General features: G+C 35.6%; 1 long non-coding RNA gene across 1 annotated transcript; it reads left to right on the top strand.

Moving 5' to 3' along the window:
- Window positions 1–428: 428 nt before the first annotated feature.
- Window positions 429–8,010, top strand: LOC128558799 (uncharacterized). Its single transcript, XR_008371927.1, has 3 exons — window positions 429–671; window positions 4,772–5,001; window positions 6,881–8,010. It is a non-coding gene; the product is annotated as an uncharacterized LOC128558799 (long non-coding RNA).
- Window positions 8,011–20,568: the final 12,558 nt, after the last annotated feature.

The following is a 20,568-nucleotide window of genomic DNA, read 5'->3' on the forward strand; positions in this document are numbered from 1 at the left end:
TTCAAGCACATTTTGAGTGACGGACAAAAGAATTGATGATATTAATTGAATGTTCTTGAATATGTCTAGGAGCATATATTGTCTTGCATATAGGGATAAAAGAATCTGGTTAAAAAGTTTCTGACACTGACTGATACACGTACAAAACTTTTAGTATCTTTTGACCAAGTTAAGTAAGTGCCTTTACTCCTGTATGACTGATATCTGAATTAAAACACCAGGAGTGCATATCCCAATTTCATTTGGTAAATATAACTTATATATAATAATATGATAAGAAAAGCATTAATTCTTATCATGCTGGACACAATTCTGCATTTGCGACCAGTGTAGATCATGATCAGCCTGCACATCTGTGCAGCCTGATCATGATCAGCACTGTTCGCCATTCAGTCAGTATCTTTTTGACAAGCACCCTTTTTAACAGTTAATGGTACTGTCCAGATTGAAAGATGGACAAGTTCATTATAGAAATTTAGCAGGGTAAGTGTTAAGTTGCATCACTTGATAATTCCTGCTATTACAGGTATAAAGACAAGTGAAGTATACAACTTTCAAGAGTGACTGCATTAAACTACATCAGAAATCATTCATACCCACATGTATTTAGACTGACCAGAAATGAAAATGTGAAGGCAATAATAAAATACAAGAAGTGGACAACTGACAAGGTATGTAATCAAATTTTGGTAAATATGTACCATAATATGTATAACGGCATGCAAAGTGCACACCAGCTGTGTAATATTAATCTTACAAACCATTTATAATGCATATGGGAACAAGCAAATATTTCTAATGTTTTCAGATATCTTTTTTTGAAACCAGACTGCTAATTTTAGGACATCAGAAAATGCATTTTTTCTTGGTGACAAACAACCGTAAAAATATTTAACGAGAAAATAGTTTGATTAGGTAACTGATACAATGTAGGGATAACGCATGTTTTTCCTGTTATAACATCTGCAGAATCATGAGAGATTGGTTGGTGCCAGAACCCGGTAGGGTGAGGGTACATATGTATCTAGCGGAATTCTGAAGATTGATATTATAACACGAAATGAACATGCATTAACGCTATTCTAACATAAAATGCTTGAAAATTAATAAATGAATATGTTATCCCTAAACATGATTAAATTTCCATGAAATGTGTGAGAATGTCTGCGTTGTTTTTTCACATTGACGTCATTACCTTTCATGATGCTTACAATAAAGAAAAACCTTTCGGGGTAGTTCCATCCTTTGTAGAAAAATGTTACATTTTGTATGTAAATTTATTTATTTAATGAAGAAATATGAACTTGAATCTTCATTAAAGTTTGTCAGAATGTTTGTCTCTATAAAATCTAGATCAGATTGAAACTGGTTTACCTGAGGTCTTAAACTAGGCCACAAGGTCAAATCATAGAAAGACCTTGTTAACACAGTAGAGGTCACATTTTATACTTGATCATCATAAATCTTTTTTTTTGAATGTACATGTGTATGTCACCATGAAATCTATGTCAAGTTGAAAAGTGAGATGTTTGAGGTCAAAAACTAGGTTAAATCATAGAAAAACCTTGTTAAGCTCTAGAGACCTTATTTACTACTTGATCTTTGTGATATTTGGTCAGAATGTTTGCCTGTTTTAATTATGTCCCCACATATTTTTGCCCTGTCCTACCTTCTGTCCATCTGTCACACTTCATTTTCTGATCAATAACTGGAGAACCATTTGACCTAGAACCTTCAAACTTTATAGGGCTGCAGGGCTTATGGAATAGACGACCCCTATTGTTTTTGGGGTCACTCCTTCAAAGGTCAAGGTCACAGGCCTAAACATGGAAAAACAATTCTTAAACAATAACTTCAGAACTACTTGACCCAGAATGTTGAAACTTCATAGGATGATTGGACATGCAGAGTAGATGACCCCTATTGATTTTAGGGTCACTCTGTTAAAAGTCAAGGTCATAGGGGCCTGAATATGTAAAACCATTTTCGATCAATAACTTGTGAACCACTAGGCCCAGAATGTTAAAACTTCATAAGATGATTGGACATGCAGAGTAGATGACTGCTGATTTTGGGATCACTCTATTTAAGGTCAAGGTCACAGCAGACAGAAGACAGAACATGGAAACCCATTTCCAGTCAGTCACTTGAGAACTATTTGACCTAGAACCTAGGGTGATAGGACTTACAGAGTAGGTGACCCCTAATGTTTTTGTGGTCACTCTGTCAAAGATCAAGGCCACAAGGGCCATCTGTCCCCACACTTCATTTTCGATCAATAACTGGAGAACCATTTGATCTACAGCCTTCAAACTTCATAGGGTGATAGGGCTTACAGAGAAGATGACCACTGTTTTTTGTTGTTACTAGATCAAAAGTCAAGGTCACATGGGCCTGAACATGAAAAACTGTTTCTACTCAATAACTTCAGACCACTTGACCCAGAATGTTGAAACTTCATAGGATGATTAAAGATGTGGGGTAGATGATCCCTATTGCTTTTTGGGCCGCTTGATCAAAAGTCAAGGTCACAGGGAACAGAACATGGAAAATGGTTTCCGATCAATAACTTGAGAACCATTTGGCCCAGAACCTTATTGGACTTAAAGAGTAGTTGACCCTTATTGTTTTTGGGGTCACTTGAGCTGAGGTCAAGGTCACAGGGGCCTGAACATAGAAAGCTCTTTCCAATCAAGAACTTGAGAACCACTTGACCAAGAATGTTGAAACTTAATAGGATGATTGGACCTGCCAAGTAGATGATCTCTATTGATTTTCAGGTCACTCGATCAGAGGTCAAGGTTACAGGGGCATGAACATGGAAAACCATTTCCAATTCATAACTTGAGAACCATAGGCCCAGAATGTGGAAACTTAGTGGGATGATTGAACATGCCAAGCAGATGATTCCTATTGCAGCCAACCATCAGTGTCTCTTTGACTTTTGCTCCTGTCCCCTATTGATTTCTTGCCTATACGACTATGTACTGGGGGAGACATGCGCTTTTGTACAAAAGCATCTTCTACTTTAAGATAAACTTGGTCACTTTGAGGAAAAACATACATGGAAGACATAACAAAAACCCCAGTTTGTTTTTAGCTCACCTGAGCCAAAGGCTCATGGTGAGCTTTTGTGACCACTCAATGTCCATCCGTCAACATTTCCTAAAAAAATCTTCTTCTTGAAAACCTTTGAGCAGAATTACACCAAACTTCACAGGAATGATCCTTGGGTGGCCCCCTTTCAAAATAATCCAAAGAATTGAATTCCATGCAGAACTCTGGTTGCCATGGCAACCTAAAGGAAAAACTTTAAAAATCTTCTTGTCCAAAACCACAGGGCCTAGGGCTTTGATATATGGTGTGTAGCATCATCCAGTGGTCCTCTACCAAAGTTGTTCAAATTATCCCCCTAGGGTCAAATATGGCCCCGCCACGGGGGTCACATGGTTTATATAGACTTATATAGGGAAAACTTTGAAAATCTTCTTGTACAAAACCACATGGCCTAGGGCTTTGATATTTTGTATGTTGCATCATCTAGTGGTCCTCTACCAAGATTGTTCAAATTATCCCCCTAGGGTCAAATGTGGCCCACCCCGGGGGGTCACAAGTTTTACATAGACTTATATAGGAAAAAAAGTTTAAAAATCTTCTTGTCTGAAACCACAACACATAGACCTTTGATATTTGGTTTGTAGCATTGTCTTATGGTGCTCAACCAAAATTGTTCAAATTGTACCCCTGGGGTGAAAAGAGGCCCTGCCCTGGGGGTCCCAAGTTTTATATAGACTTATATAGGAAAAAGCTTTAAAAATCTTCTTGTCTGAAACCATACAACCTAGGCTTTTGATATTTGGTATAATGCATTGTCTAGTAGTCCTCTACCAAAATTATTCAAATTATGCCCCTGGGGTTAAAAGAGGCCCCGCCCTGGGGTCACTTAGTTATTATGTGAGTTATATAGGAAAAATACTTGAAAAAATCATCTGATCCTATTTCCAAGACTATTTAATTATAACTACCTGATGACCCCAAGTAATATGATGTCACTTTACTGTGACCTTGACCTGCTGACCTACTTTCTTGTTTTTTAAGATACAGCCTTGAAATTTTGATGACATTCACAGCTTTGCATTCAAATCGTAAAACTGAATTTCATTGACCATGAAGGTGACCTGCTGACTTTCTTAATATTTTATCATCAGTTTGACATTTGAAACATGTAGCTCATATTACTCAGTTGAGCGATCCAGGGTCATCATTGACCCTCTTGTTGCCTTTGCTATCCGTCTGTCCGTCTGCTTTTCCGGCTTTCACAGGTCAAACTGCTGGCTGGATTTTGACAAAACTTCCAAGGAGTGATCAGTACTAAGCCTAGTTGTGCATGTCACCAGCACGTTCCACTTCGCTGCACAAAATGGCACCTAGAGCTAAAAAATAGAAAAATCTTGTCCGGCTTTCACAGGTCAAATTGCTGGATGGATTTCGGCTAAACTTCACAGGAGTGATCAGTACTAGTTGTGCATATTGCTAGCATGTTACACTTCGCTGCACAAAAAGGTCACCAGAACTGAAAATAGAAAAATCTTGTCTGACTTTCACATGTTAAACTGCTGGACAGCTTTTTTAGGCCTCATTTGAATGAAAATTGTTCATTGGAAGAAAAACACAAAGCATTGGAAAAACAATTAAAAATTCTTTGTTGCTTTCAGATTGTAGCATAAAAGCATTTCTAACTATGATTGTATATAGTGTTGATTGCTTACAGCTGTATTGAAAAAGACATTAATGGCAGCCAAAGACCTTCCATTGTGACAACTTCAGAATTTGATCATGTGACCTAAGAAACAGGGAAATGCTGAAAGTTGTAAAAGCAAGAAATGCAATAACTTGTTTCAGGTTTGACAAGCCATGGGTGGTCTGTTCTGTTCCAAAGATGACTAAGGAACATGACAAGCCATGGGTGGTCTGTCCTGTTCCTAAGATGACTGAAAACAGGTAATATATTGGTTATTTAATTTGCACTAAAGGTAGAGGAATTAACTCTGTTCTGCTGCACAGGCCATTTTAGCTTTTGAATAAATTTCTGTGTTGGATTTTTATAAAACTTTTTTCCAATAACCTCTTATGCAATGGATGTCAGTTTAACTTCCTTATGTTCTTGCATTAATTTTGTTTTCCAGTAGTAACAATATTTAATATCATATTTAAGAGACAAGTTACTGCCCTTGAATCAGTTGAAGATTATTTATTGTAAATTTGTTTAATTAATTTTAGATACTTCTAGTTACTTTTCACTTATAAAGCATTGCTTTATCAAAAAATCAATATATCAAAAGGTAATTGTTGCAGTAATTAAATCCAGTAAATGATATATATATATCAAATTTCTCAGCATTTTAACATTTCAACAGGTCATTAGTTTAGTTGATACTAATAACAAAGTTTGCGGGGGTATATAGGAGTGAGCTTGTCAGTCGGTCTATCGGTCCATTGGTTTTCATGGTTTATGGATGATAACTCATGAAAGGCTTGACCGATTTAAGTAATTTTTGGTACACAGGTGTAACACCAGAAAATACAGGTCAAATTCGACTTTGGGGTCAGTAGGTCAAAGGTCAAGGTCACAGTGACTCAGAACAGTTAAACGGTTTCCAGATGATAACTTGAGAATGCTTTGGTCTAGGATCATAATTTTTTATTACACAGGTGTTACATGATAAAATACAGGTCATGTTTGACTTTGGGGTCAGTATGTCAAAGGTCAAGGTCACAGTGACCCTGAACAGTAAAACAGTTTCTGGATGTTAAATTGAGAACGTATGGGCCTAGGATCATAAATTTTAGTACACATTTGTAACATCATGAAATACAGGTCAAGTTTGACTTTGAGGTCAGTATGTCAAAGGTCAAGGTCACAGTGACTCAGAACAGTTAAATGGTTTCCAGATGATAACTTGAGAACGCTTGGGTCTAGGATCATAATTTTTTGTACACAGGTGTAACATGATAAATACAGGTCAAGTTCAACTTTGAAGTTAGTAGGTCAAAGGTCAAGGTCACAATGACACAAAACAGTTAAACCGTTTACGGATGAAAATTGAGGGAGGCAAGTTATGACCAGCAGATGACCCCTCATGATTTTGAGGTCATTAGGTCACAGGTCAAGTTCACAGTGACCTGGAACATTTAAAAAGGTTTTCAGACAAATTCACAATAACTTCAGAACACTTTGGACTAGGATCACGAAACTTAATAGGGAGGTTGATCATGACCAGCAGATGACCCCTATTGAGTTTGAGTTCCAAGGTCAAAGGTCAGATTGACCCGGGACATTAAAACCTTTTCCAGACAATAACTTGAGAACGCTTGGGCAGAGGATCATGAAACTTCATAGGGAGGTTAATCATGACCAGCAGATGACCCCTATTGAGTTTGAGTTCCAAAGGTCAAAAGTCAAGCAAGTTCAGCTTTGACATTGACTTAGTTCTGTGACAAGGCCATACTGTGGGGGTATAATTCATCACTCCTGTGACAACTCTAGTTGTGATGAAAGCTTAAAGATTATTTGAACCACTCTTGAGTTCGCTTGCTGGAAAAACCGGTACTGGTGTCATATAAGAAGTCATGGCCCCAGTGGGGGCTCAAACCCATGACCCCTGGTTTTAGCGGCCAACATGTTAACCACTAGACCACCACTCCCTCATTGAGGATATCAATTCAATGAATTTTATTTTGTTTAAAATAATGTCTTAAAATCTGTGTGACATTTTGAGTCTACATGGATATTGTGGAAAACTACAATTCACTGTATTTGTAATATATTATTTCTTTGTACTCACATGTCAGTAACACCATCTACTATATTTATAATTAGGATGCAGCTTTATGGCATTTAAGAGAGGAGAACAATTATACATATGGTAACAGTGTGTGAGAGTTTGGGCATGTAACAAAACCGAGCCTGTCTTGTGCCTCACATATTCTGGACAAGGATGAGATCTGACCTACCACCATGCTGTATATACTGTGGAGATAAGAAACACCTGCTGGAAGATACAGATCTGTATATCACAAAACTTTGTTAAAATTTTGTGTGTACATTCACTGTGTACAACCTATCAATGAAATGATAGTGATGCCAAAACTTTGGTAGTAAATTCTTCAAGAAACAAAAAAGATGTTATATATGTGATACACCTTCAGTGTTTACTGAAAAATGAATTCTGTGTAAAAACATGTACGCTAGTGGAGTCGATTCTCATTCCGACATATTTATTACAATATTGTGATAAATTCAAAAGAAAAATTATTGAATAACATTAATACACATATTGATAAACATGTGACATGATGTGCTTTAAGTTTTGAGACAGAAGATATTTGAATGAAACCATTTTAGTCAGTTGTATTCTTATTAGAATTATTGTTCAGATGTATAAAATTTTCAAACAAGTTTTTTTTTTCACCCTGAAGAAGGCTCTGTTAGTATTGTAAGAAGTCCAAAAGTTGGGCTTAAATTAACATTGTCAAACTAAACCTGCTTTGGTAGTGTGGTTACATTACATTTCCATGTCTTATTAAAGTAAATGTTAAGCCAGTCTAATTTGTTAAAATATTATGCCTCCCCTTGGGATTAAGGCAATGTTGAGGCATTTTCTTTCAGTGCCCTAACTCTGGTCTTGTTTCAGTTGAATGGTTTTCCCCAAACTGTCGTAGGTTTGAGTTGCAAAAGGGGTACAAATAATGATAAATGAAATTAGTTAAGGATTTACTTACAAAACGCTCCTGTAGTCTTCAAAATCTGTAGAAAAACTATCTAATGTGTTAACCACACAGTGAAATTTTGGTTACTGTGTAATTTTTAAAGTACCGGTACTGTTCACTTCAAATCAATTCATACCCACTTCTTTACAGGTCAAAGTGTAGAAAAACTTTTGCTTGGTTCATGTAAAATCTAACCGCTTCTTAAAAAGTCAGATTTGAGGAAAAAAAGAAAAGAATGCAGTTTTTGAGTCGGCTAAAGGCTGAAAGCCTTTTGACGAGTCCTTGCTATCCAACGATTCTCTAAACGGACCGAATAACATGTGAAGGGATGTAGTTCCATTAGATTTCTCAAATTTCAAACAGTTCACTGCATGAATAAGTTAAGTTGTGTCAATTCCCTTTGCTATGACCAATATACGATGTAATCTGTCATATTTATGACTTGTAATTGTGCAATTCTCGAATGTAACTCATTTAGCATAAATGTGCATTTAAGAATTGCGCAGGCTTACAAAGCTTGGGTAACATCCAGCGAAAGACAAAAAATAGTTCCAGCAGGGCTCCAGATAAGATGCGTATTAGCGTAAATTACGTATAGAAATAATGCAAATACGCATGTCTTATAATTTCTAAGCGTATAAAAACGTATATAAAATTACAGAAACGCACACAATGCTTTTTTAAAAACAAAATCTGAATCGTCTGGATGAGTTAGGTAACATAGCCGATCAGCCCTTTAAATTTTCCCCCATTGAACGTAAACACGCATCGTATGATTTTATAAACTTTGCGTGGGTTGAATTTTGCAGTCAGTAAACGGATAAATTATCGGAAGAAGAAGCTCTTACTGGTTTGTTTAGTTACTATTGATATTAAAAATGATTTTAATTCTTATTTTTCGAGAAATAAACAAATCGGCGAAACATTAAATTGTATTCTCTTGTAGTTTTTGAAATCGAAAGTAGATCGTCTATGTTTGGCGAAACGAAACAACTTTATTATGAAAAGATTTAAATAAGAGGTAATTTAACCGTAAACTTCAATGTCAGATACTGCCAATTGCTGCTAACTGTCTTCGTATCATCACAATTTGTAAAATATATTGTTCAAACTGGAGAAAAGTGTAATCGTATCCGGATATAATATTTTGGGTAAATATCGAGCTGTGTTATGAAATTTTAAGAAAAAAACTAAAAACAAACTGAAACTGGTAGACTATACTGTCAGTACATCAATCATTAGCCGACTCAGGCCATTCAGGCCTTTGATTTGTTTTTGGTATTGAAGTCAGACAAATAATAGAGACTTAAATATTTATTGTTTTTATAATACCAGACAAGAAATAGAGAATGATATCTTTTGTTGGAATTGTATTATCAGGCAGGAAATAGAATATGATGTATTTGGTATTGAAGTATCAGACAAATAATAGAGAATAATATATGTTGTTTTTGTAATATGAGGCAAGATGTAGCGAATGATTATTGGTATTATCAAACTAGTAAAAATTTAAAGATCTTCTTTCCTTTATTTTCTATTAAAGCTTAGTTGTATTTTCTGATCTATTAATAGGCTATTTCTAGAAGTGTATTTCTGGTAGACTATTTATGTTGCCTTTGTGTTTTTATTTTAATGTAAATGAGATATGGAACCAAAATTTGTAGTCCTGTTTGGCGTCATATAACCTATACTGTGTTGGTGCGCCGTTAAACCCAAATAAATAAATAAATTATGTTGCCTTTGCCGTCCGCCTGTCCACATTAAGCTTGTCCAGCATTCCCAGGTCAAACTGCTGGCCGAATTTCGACAAAACTTGTGATCAGTACCAAGCCTAGTTGTGCATATCGCCGGCATGTTCTGTTTTGCTGCACAAAATGGCCGCTAGAGCTTAAAATGGAAAAATCTTGTCCGGCTTTCACAGGTCAAACTGCTGGCTGGATTTTGATGAAACATCACAGCAGTGGACAGTACCAAGCCTAGTTGTGCATGTTGCCGACACGTTCTGCTTCGCTTCACAAAATGGCCGCCAGAGCTAAAAATAGAAAAATCTTGTCCGGCTTTCACAGGTCAAACTGCTGGCTGGATTTTGATGAAACTTGACAGGAGTGATCAGTACCAAGCCCAGTTGTGCATATCGCTGACACGTTCCCCTTTGCTGCACAAAGTGGCCGCCAGAGCTAATAATAGAAAAATCTTGTCCGGCTTTCACAGGTCAAACGGCTGGCCAGATTACGATGAAACTTGACAGGAGTGATCAGTACCAAGCCTAGTTGTGCATGTTGCTGACACGTTCTGCTTCACTGCACAAAGTGGCCGCCAGAGCTAAAAATAGAAAAATCTTGTCCGGCCTTCACAGGTCAAACTGCTGGCTGGATTTTGATGAAACATGACAGGAGTGATCAGTACCAAGCCCAGTTGTGCATATCGCAGACACGTTCCCCTTTGCTGCACAAAATGGCCACCAGAGCTAATAATAGAAAAATCTTGTCCGGCTTTCACAGGTCAAACTGCTGGCCAGATTACGATGAAACTTGACAGGAGTGATCAGTACCAAGCCCAGTTGTGCATATCGCTGACACGTTCCCCTTTGCTGCAAAAAATGGCTGCAAGAGCTAAAGGTATACATAGGGGGAGACATATGTTTTTGTGACAGAAACACCTAGTTTTAGAAGTGTATTTCTGTTAGGCTTTGTCTAAAAGTGTATTTTCTGGTAGACTGTTTCTAAAAGTGTATGAAGCAAATGATGAAAAGGTTAAAATTTCATTCTTTTACTGGTAGTAGTTTATGTAAATTTATGTTTTGTATTTTTCTCCTTTCACATCTTGGGGTGTCAATGTTCGAAATATTGAATTCTTAACATAGATACACCTGTATAAAGCATGTATAAAATCTAACTCGAAGCCATGTATATACACAGGTAGTGAGACACTCACTTATTATATCAGACAATTAAGGTTTAGGAATATATCTTCAAAACACAGAAATATTTGACAAACGATAAACGAACAACATCTTTACCAACAATCTACCTGACTATTACATGTTCTGCCATATTGTTCCATACAATGGATAGTTAAAACATTCTAAAAAAACTGGCCCCTCTTTAAAAATGAGTACCATTTGTAAAGAAATGAAAATAAACAATTGCTGAAAAGTACGTTCAACCTAGTTATGTGAAATTTCAGCACTGGGACATAATGTTTTTTTCACTTTTCAAAAAGAAACCAGTACGTGTATTCACTCAGGCATGTATTTAGTCTGAACCTTGAAAGCAAAGCGTAACTAACGTTTTCTTTTGTAGTTTGACTGAAAATGGTATGTGTTCCACTTATATAGGAAAGTTGTGAGATACTTGTGAATATGAATTTGGTACTGACTGTCATGCAGCTGCCCAAAGCATAGGGTTATAAAGCAATCTAACAAATTTTTAACCATATCCTCAGATTTATATTTCATATTAAAAGAGTAAAAGGAGAGACTGTCTGCGCTTTTTTCTAAATTTTTACAAAATTTGTGGGGTTATAATGTATTTAATAGTGTCATGATGTATTTAATAGTGTCATTTAAAGTATTTTTATCTGACTTTTGATTTTAATACTTCTATCATGACTGTGTCATAGATACAGGTGTGTAAATTGAAGTCACACTCATTAATTTTTCAAAATGAAGTACAATCTTACTGCTGTTGACAAAAAGTGTTTGATGCCACTACTTGATCCCACAGTATTATACACAAAACCATTCTAACTCCTACTTTTCAGTAACAAGGTGTTCCTGGAATGGTGCACATACAGTCCAGCCAAAGTTCACTGGGGGGCTAGCAACTATAACCTTATACGGACATAAAAGATTTCTTAAATCTATTGTGTTTTGCCATTTAATTATAAAACATTGCTGAATAAAAGTTTTGTATAAACTTTCACATATATTTATCTATTAGTATATAAAAGCATTCTACACAAGAGATAAAAATTTTCACCAGTTTACATAAACTATAACTTATTACATATGGGTTCTAGATATAGAGAATAATAGGTTAGTGCCGTAGATGAGAAAGTTTATCTGGCGAGGTGGAGGACGTTATCGGGTGAGCCGAAGGCGAACCTGATAACGTCCGGAGCCGAGCCAGATAAACTTTCTCCATCTTAGGCACTAACCTATTATTCTATTTATCTTGTCATTACTTCATTTTCCGATATTTGGCAATTTATTTTACAAAAATAAGTGTGCGACAACCGCTTTAATGACGTCATATTCGTAATGACGTCACTTATATAATGACGTGATTACCGGCAAAATCGCAATAACTTCTTCGTTTTTGAATAAAAACTCATTATTTGACCACTCATTTTCTTAGTTCGGATATTTCCAACACAATGATGTTGGTTTCGTTGCATAATTTCTTATGACAACAATATCGATCATAAGGTCACATGATCAACTGACCATATATCACTGGTCACATGATCAACTGACGGTATATCAAGAAAGATATACGGCACCCTGATATCGGGTCGAAAATACTGCAAGTGACAGGATAAATGAATTTATTGTGGCCATTACCTCAGTTGATTTATATTGTTGTTTTGTCAGAATGAAATACACTGTTTGTTATTTTGTTATTGTTTTGTTATTTGTAGACATAATGTGCAAATATTATGTAAAAATAAAAATTGGATGATTTATGCTTTGTCTGTCTTGTCTGAGAAAAGCCAGTAGAACATTCAGTGTTAGTGAGGAGTGAGGAATTTCTGCCTAACTTTAGAACAATCAGGAAGGATATAACAGGAGTATGGATAGAAACATTTTGAAAGAGAAAACTAGAATTTTGGAATTGATGAAACTTAATTAAGAAATATTAAATCTGTTCCTATATTTTATCAGTAAATAAAGGAGCACTTTTAGAATCTGTCCGTAGGTAAAATCTGCATAATTTGCAATATCCAGTACCTGTATGGTTTAAATAAAGGTAAGGCTTTTTTAGTTTGTATATTTCATAATTGGGGGGCTGCTGCCCCCCACACCCCCCGCATTTTCTAAACCTGGCGAGGAAAATATATCCATGCTACCATATCGATAAATAAAAGAATGCCCAAATAAAGAGAATAGCTACGGACAGATTCTAAAGTCTAGCCTAAATAAAATATGGGCAGGAGTTTGGATGCGTAATAATTAAATTACGAGTGCAAATAATTCGCATTTTACAGTACTACATTTTCAGCGTAATACGTCATTCGGGTCATATGCTGTTACAATTTACCCCCTATGGTTAGAAAGTGTTGCATAGCCAATGGAACGTAAAGATATTTGTTTCTTTTTTATCAGAAGTTTGAGAAGTATTCATAAATTAGTAATCTAACACCTCGCAAACTAATTATGAACAGAATCATTAAATTAGGCGAGTTGACCCTGTGTTACGAGTGACGAGCTTAACTTTTATGTGACGTCACATTATTATGACGTCATACTTTATGTCGTACATTTATGACGTCACCGCTGAATCATAATTAAGCTAACTGAATTTGCTTGTAGAGATCAGAACGTGTTTCAAGTACCTACACATAAGTCAGTATGACCTTTTATTATATTTATGTTTTCAACCATTTGGCCCTGAAATAAGTTGTATGTAATGGAACTGAAGTATAATCTCTTATGTTACAATCATAGGGGGGTGAAATGTAACAGCCAACCATTTCGCTATATGTTTATATAGCAATTGCTGCGGATTGTGTTAGAATACACTGTATTTACTTATGCCATTTGACTGAAGCCATTGTTAGCTCGACTTTTCGAAGAAAAAGTAGAGCTATTGTACTCTCCCCAGCGTCGGTGTCGCCGTTGGTTAAAGTTTTTGATAAAGTCAGATATCTCTGTTACTATCAAAGCTATTGACTTGAAACTTAAAATAGTTATTTACTATCAAAGTCTGCACCAGGAGAAACAATCCCCATAACTCTGATTTGAATGTTTACAGAATTATACCCCTTCTTAACTTAGAATGTTTGGTTAAAGTTTTTGATGAAGTCAAATATCTCTGTTACTATCAAAGCTTTTGACTTGAAACTTAAAATACTTGTTTACCATCAAAGTCTACACCAGGAGAAACAATCCCTGGTTTGAACTTTTACAGAATTACATTGTATGTCCCTTTCTGACTTAGAAGTTTTTGTTAGAAATTTTGATAAAGTCAAATATCTCTGTTACTATTAAAGCTTTTGACTTGAAACTCAAAGTAGTTATTTACTATCAAAGTCTACACCAGGAGACACAATTCCCATAACTCTGATTTGAATTTTGACAGGAGTTATGTCCCTTTTTAACTTGGATTTTTTTTTACTGGCAAAGTTCTAATTCCGAGTCAAGCACTGAGAAAAGTCAAGCGCGCTGTCTTACGGACAGCTCTTGTTTTTATATCTTGGTCTCTGAAAGAGCGGGGCGTATCATGTGAACACCCGTGGCAGGGGGGCAGGCGCTTGGCGTCCAAAAGCATCTCCACTCTCTAAGTCAAACAGTTTTCATCCAATTTTCACCAAACTTGCTGACAATGTTTGGGGGCATAATATCTTGGTGAAGTTCGATAACAAGCCAAATCACCCCAGGCACCATGAATTACTCAAAAATCTGCAAATTTACCCTTGTCTGCTTTCTAAGTCGAATAGCTTTCATCCGATCTTCACCAAACTTGCTGACAGTGTTTTTGGGCATAATATCTCAGCCAAGGCCGATAACCTCCCAAATCGCCCCAAGCATTATGGATCATGGCCCTTGAATTAGGCCAAGTTTGATGACACAGTCTGGCACTCTTGTTATAAGCCTATGAAATCGAAAGTACATTTGTATTACGGTATCATATTAGAGTCGATCATGTCTGTCCATTCTCCACCCCTCTCGATATCTTAATAACCACTTGAAAGATTTTCATAAAACTAGCATGACAAAAGGATGTAATAGCAGGCAACCCAGGTAACTAGGTCAAAGGTCAAGGTCAAAATAGATCAAATGTCTCAAATTTTTGTCAGCTCCATATCTTCTTAACCACTGGAAGGGTTTTCATAAAGTTAGTATCAGTTGTAAACCTGCAGATCGCAGAACCAAGGTCACTAGGCTCAATGTAAAGGTCACAGTTAAAGATCAAATAGTTCAAATTTATGCAAACTCCATTTCTTCTAAGCCACTGAAATGATTTGTATAAAATTAATATCAACTATTAACCCCATCCAGACAGTAGAGTGCATAAACAGGTTACTAGGTACAAGGGTCAAGGTCACACTTAGAGGTCAAGGGTCACGATCACAACATTCTACTTTCCATGTATCAAAGTAGCGTCTATGGGTATCAATCACAAAAGTTTGATGAACCTGCCAGATATTCGTTGTGTTGTAGCTACTGTGTTCAGTAAATGTTGCAGGTACTGAAAAAAATGCTGTATTCAGGCATTGGTGCAGCTGCTGAATAAATTGCTGTATTCAGGCATTCGTGCAGCTGCTGAATCAAATGCTGTATTCAGGCATTGGTGCAGCTGCTGAACCAATGGCTGTATTCAGGCATTGGTGCAGCTGCTGAATTAATTGTTGTATTTAGGCAGTTGTGTGTACTGAATCAGAGTGATAGCTAAAAAGTGAGATGACGACGAAGCATGGGCAACCACAAAGTTACTTTAATTCACCGTAGCGAGTGGCCTTGAGCTCATCAACAGAAGTTACTCGTTTAAGATATGTAGACTGAGAGAAACAAGAGATATGTAGATAGAGAAACAAGATTTACAGGAATGAAGAGATGCGGGATTATTCCAGAAAGTATTTATGTAAATTCCAAAATAAACATGCAAATTATTACCAAAACCTTTTCAAAGTTTGAAACAAAAGCGAAACTCAAGATTTGCAGTTCATAGGAAAATTGCAAACATGAGGAAGAATTGACCTCATGACCGATATTGCAGAAAATCGATATCAGGGGAGACAACAGCTATTTGGTATTGGTAACATATATTAGTAACAGGTGACCGGTATTGCGATGTCGACATCTACTGCCTCCGGGTATTGTCACCTGGATGTTTATTTCAATATCAAGTGTAATAAAAGGGAAGGTTTTTCATAAGATAATTAAACAAGCTTCCATTATCACTGGAGTTACAAATTATGGAAAAGGGATTTTTCATTAGAAATAAAAGAAGTCATTTTTATCAAATGAATGTTTAATATGTAATTTTCTGAACCATAGCATTTTTAACATGTTATTTTATAATAATTAAATTTATTTTTATATCAATAGACCATATCTATCAGCAATAAAAACCATATTTTCATATAAAATTATTTTCATACATATTCTTATATAAGAAGAATGTATATTTAACATGTTTTCGAAAAACAATGTAACAAATCGGCTGAACATTGCTATCTGTAAACCATTTAGATTCAAGTTAAAGGCAAATATCGATGAAGTCTTTTATTTATTTATTTTTTTCATTTTCAACCAAATCTGAAATGTAAATGACCCTTAATCTCTAGAAAAAAGGAGGTTCGTACCCATAGACACATCCTTTTATATTTATATAACACTAGCATTGATATTTTTACGGCGTCTCCCATATATAAAATATGCTGTCGTTGAAAAATAAAATCTGACATATATATTTAAGAAATATGATCTGATTTTACATTGTTTTAAATAACGCTGTCTTTAAGTATAATATGTGTAAAAGACCTAGGTACCACCGCCCCTTCACCCCCCCCCCCCCCCCCCCCCCCCCCCCCTCCCACACACACACAACAAAAAAAGAAGAAGATCGAACCATGTTTTATCCGATTTTATAACTTTTACGGCCATAACACATTCTTGTCCAAAAAAAGGAAAACAAAGACAAATATCAAACAGGGAAGTCACAAAATACTAATAAACTTGACGAATATATTTTAAAATTGTCTGATTGATATGTATTATACCTGCTGCCTATACCACGTCCATTCTTATGTCACAAAAATACATACGTAAGTTATTTTGTTGTTGTTTTTTTTTTTTAAACAGCTGTTTACAATTTATAATTACACAGGTGTAGGTTTTGAATTATTTTAATCTGAAATGGTTGAACATCACACGTATATCAATTCAGTAATTCTTAACATATAGACAAAATAGGAAGTTTAATGAATCGAAAATTATGGTATGTTTGTAAAATTAAAAAAAAAAAAAAAAAAAAGTGGCAATCAGCGTGGTACAGGTATTTTGCCGTATCCAGGCAGACATTATTCATTTTAATATAACTACACATATTCCACCAATATATGAAAACTGTTTGCAAAATAAAAAATATGCAAAAGATTAAAATCGCATGATAATTTTACCTTGTAATTACAAAACAAATACCCGTATTAAATTCAAAACGCAATTATAGCCTTATCAGTATTATAATCGTCTGTGTTGTTTTAACGTTCCTTATTTAGAGGTAATTGGCAAGTTTTATTACAGGTCCAATAAAAAGTATTTATGCGTGATGCATACAACATTTTATTACTTCTATATAGAAATTTGTTTCATGTAAAATTATCTTGAATTGAACATGTACAATAAATTATGAAAGTAAGTTAATCACGACGACATTTATGATAACTGAAAAGATCATGAAACCAGGTAAAATGTTCACGAAACAAAAATATATCATTAAGTTACTGAAGTAAAATTCAATTCTGTTTTAAATGCAGATATTATTCGCATTGCAAAAACATTCTTGTACACAAAAAAAAATGCTCCGGACATATTTTCCAGCTTTAATTTGATCAAGGCGGACCTTTATTTACTCAAATTTATTAAGTAAAATATGTACAAAAAATTCTGTATTTTACTTTTTTTACGACAGTTTGCATTTGTGATCCAAGGGTCGATAGGAAAGCTATCTCTTTTAATGTTTAATTGACATAATTGGCATAATTGACACTCGATATTTAAATGTATATGAAATAAGGTGAGAACAACAACATAAGAAGAAGGAATGCGCATCTCTTTCTTTTTAGAACCGAAATATTAAAATGCAATATTTATCTTATATTGTTTTTGTGATATTAACACAAAATGAATTACTCGCGAAGTAAAATTACATTAAATGATTAAATCATTACTTTAACCTTTTGATCACAATACCGCATGTTCACGCGGCATACTATAATATCGTCTGCTTATGACGCTACAACAACAACTTCGCGCTGAAGTTAATTTTTCTTCGAAATTAGTGGAAATAAACCGTCTGAAAACGAATCAAATTTTTATTTCACAAAAATGAAATAGATATCATTCAAAAGATAAATTCAATGAGAGTAGGAAAGTTCTTGCACCTAAGCTTTCATATCAATGGTTTTATACAAAAAAATGCTTTGAAGAAACGCATGTATGAGATTTTTGCACATTTTATATGGCAACAAAGAAGGGAAAAAATGACGAAATGATGGCATCAAACTTCATGCGAAGAACGAATCAAAAATTAAGATAAAATTTAATTAAAAAAAACCTTGTGATGAATCAAATGTTGAACTTTGGTAATATGTTTGCACCTAAGGTTTCTTATTTTTAGTAATTTTGTTATTAAGTAAAATGTGTACATGCCCTTCTTATTTCTATATAGAAAATCTGACCGCTATCGATTATTGGCCGGAGGAATATTCTTCGGTATGAGGGATACACATAATATATCAAGACAGTAGAATAAATAAAAAAAGAATAACGTTGTTCTTTAACAAAATATTATCAGTAAAAGCCGAGTTAGCAGCTGCCAATGTTCTTTTGTATTCTTTCGGTTCCAAGAAATCTTTCAAGAGGAATAGAACACGCGCAAGCTCTTCAGTTCTGAATTAAGGAAATAAAACAAAACAATAAAGAAAAATAATTAAACATGTTCATAATCAAAGTCAGAACAGACATTTAACGACAACAAGGCAAAGCCGGTATGTGCAACATTCCACATATAACATATCTGAGTAAATACCAATCAGTCATGTTACAGATACATCTTAGCAAGGGTACATGAGTGAATATTGCTTCATCATTTGTCTCAATAGCTAGATCATTTGTCTCAATAGCTAGAAGCACCACAGTAGATGATTGTTCGTTAATTGACAAAGCCTTTTGAAATTGAATAAATTCGACTAAACCCATAATATCATAAACCAAATATCAGTCATTGCCTCATATTTTCATTGCATTTACAAAACCAAAGTGCATGGTCAATTTCACTTTCAATGTATAAATTACGTGTTTTTCATTTGTGAAATCATACCAGTCAGTATCTGAAACGCCGTACAACACAAGGGAGACAACTCCGGAAGTGTTCTTGCAATTTTCCACAGAAAATCTGGTTTATCTACCGTTACTTGTTACGGTTTCAGCCCGCGCTCGTTTGTTTTTAAGAGAAACGCTAGTCATTTTCCAATTATACTGTCCGGGAAATAGTCCGCTCACGATATAATTATGCAGGACATAAAGCATATTATACTTCTGCAGAATAATTCTGTCAACATCAGGAATAAATCTAGTATACTGTTCATCATGGTTCGTAAAGGACATTAAACCACTGACAAAAACCTTCTCCGCTAAGCAGGTCGGTGGTAGTCGACACAGCTGGCCCAGAAATTGTAGCTTCTTAAGCTATGGATCCCATGTTTAACGCACGCAATGTAAAGTCTGTGTTTGTGTTAACTTTTAATGATTGTACATGTCTTATACAAAATCTGTGAGCAACTTCCAAATGATCGGAATCCGTTTAAGAATAGTTTTTCCACGCGTACCTGATACCTGAGTAAAGGCATAGAAGTGTTTTGTCCTGAAATCAGCGGAAAGAATTCCCTCCGCATGGCAAAAATCAACGCCTCCAGCCACTGACAGACATATTCCGACCGGGACTTTTCTACATCGGACGGTCCCTGTTAAAGAGTTCTGCATATGTCCGGACGGTGCCAGTACGGTCGCCGGAGGGTTCGGAACAGAAATTGTACTGTCACCACCCAATAGCCACCCGAGCCCCTTCCGGTAGTCGAACGATGTTCTGGTCATAAGTAACAATCCGGTCGCAGTTGAATTTTATTTCTTCCCTGAACTCTTCCCAGGTGTTACGGTATAGGACTTGAATACTAAAACGGGGAGAAATTTTTTAGGCGGCCGTGAAGCTCAGTCGGTAGAGCATTGGAACGGTACCGAGTCCCGGGGTTAGAGTCCCGGTCTGGCTGCACATTTTTCTCACCCTGTGACATTTGGCGCCCAACGTGGGACCGTGACGGCATTACACTGGTTAGTATTCGACGCCTGTAATTGCTTAAATATAATGTGCCCGCTGAAATTCCGTGGACGAATTTCAAAATGGTTGGGGAATATGTCGCGGTCCAATGGTAACACTGTCTGACTACAAAACCTGGGGTATAGAGTTTGAGCCCCCACTATAAATAAGCTTACATACGAACAAACAAGATTACTTAAAATGTACCGACATAAGACAACTGCAGCGTTCTATAGTGTGAAATTATACATTGTCCATTGTCTTGCCATACCTATGAAGGTATAATTGACAAGGAATATTTTCAACCCGTGTAATCGAAAATTGTGTTCAACATCTGTATTTTGTGACTTTTTAAATTGTAAAAGATTTTTATGACCGCATGTTTCGATTTCACATCGTTCTAAATTTATTTTGATGTACAAATACATTCAGTAATTTTAAGTATCAAGTGTTGCGTAAGAAACTGCATGACAGGTTGTGTATGTTAAATTATGTGCAAGGTGTGTAACAAGTAATAGTTATAGTATGTGTGAGAGTG

The sequence above is a fragment of the Mercenaria mercenaria genome, chromosome 7 (genome assembly GCF_021730395.1).
Source record: "Mercenaria mercenaria strain notata chromosome 7, MADL_Memer_1, whole genome shotgun sequence".
NCBI lineage: Eukaryota > Metazoa > Mollusca > Bivalvia > Venerida > Veneridae > Mercenaria > Mercenaria mercenaria.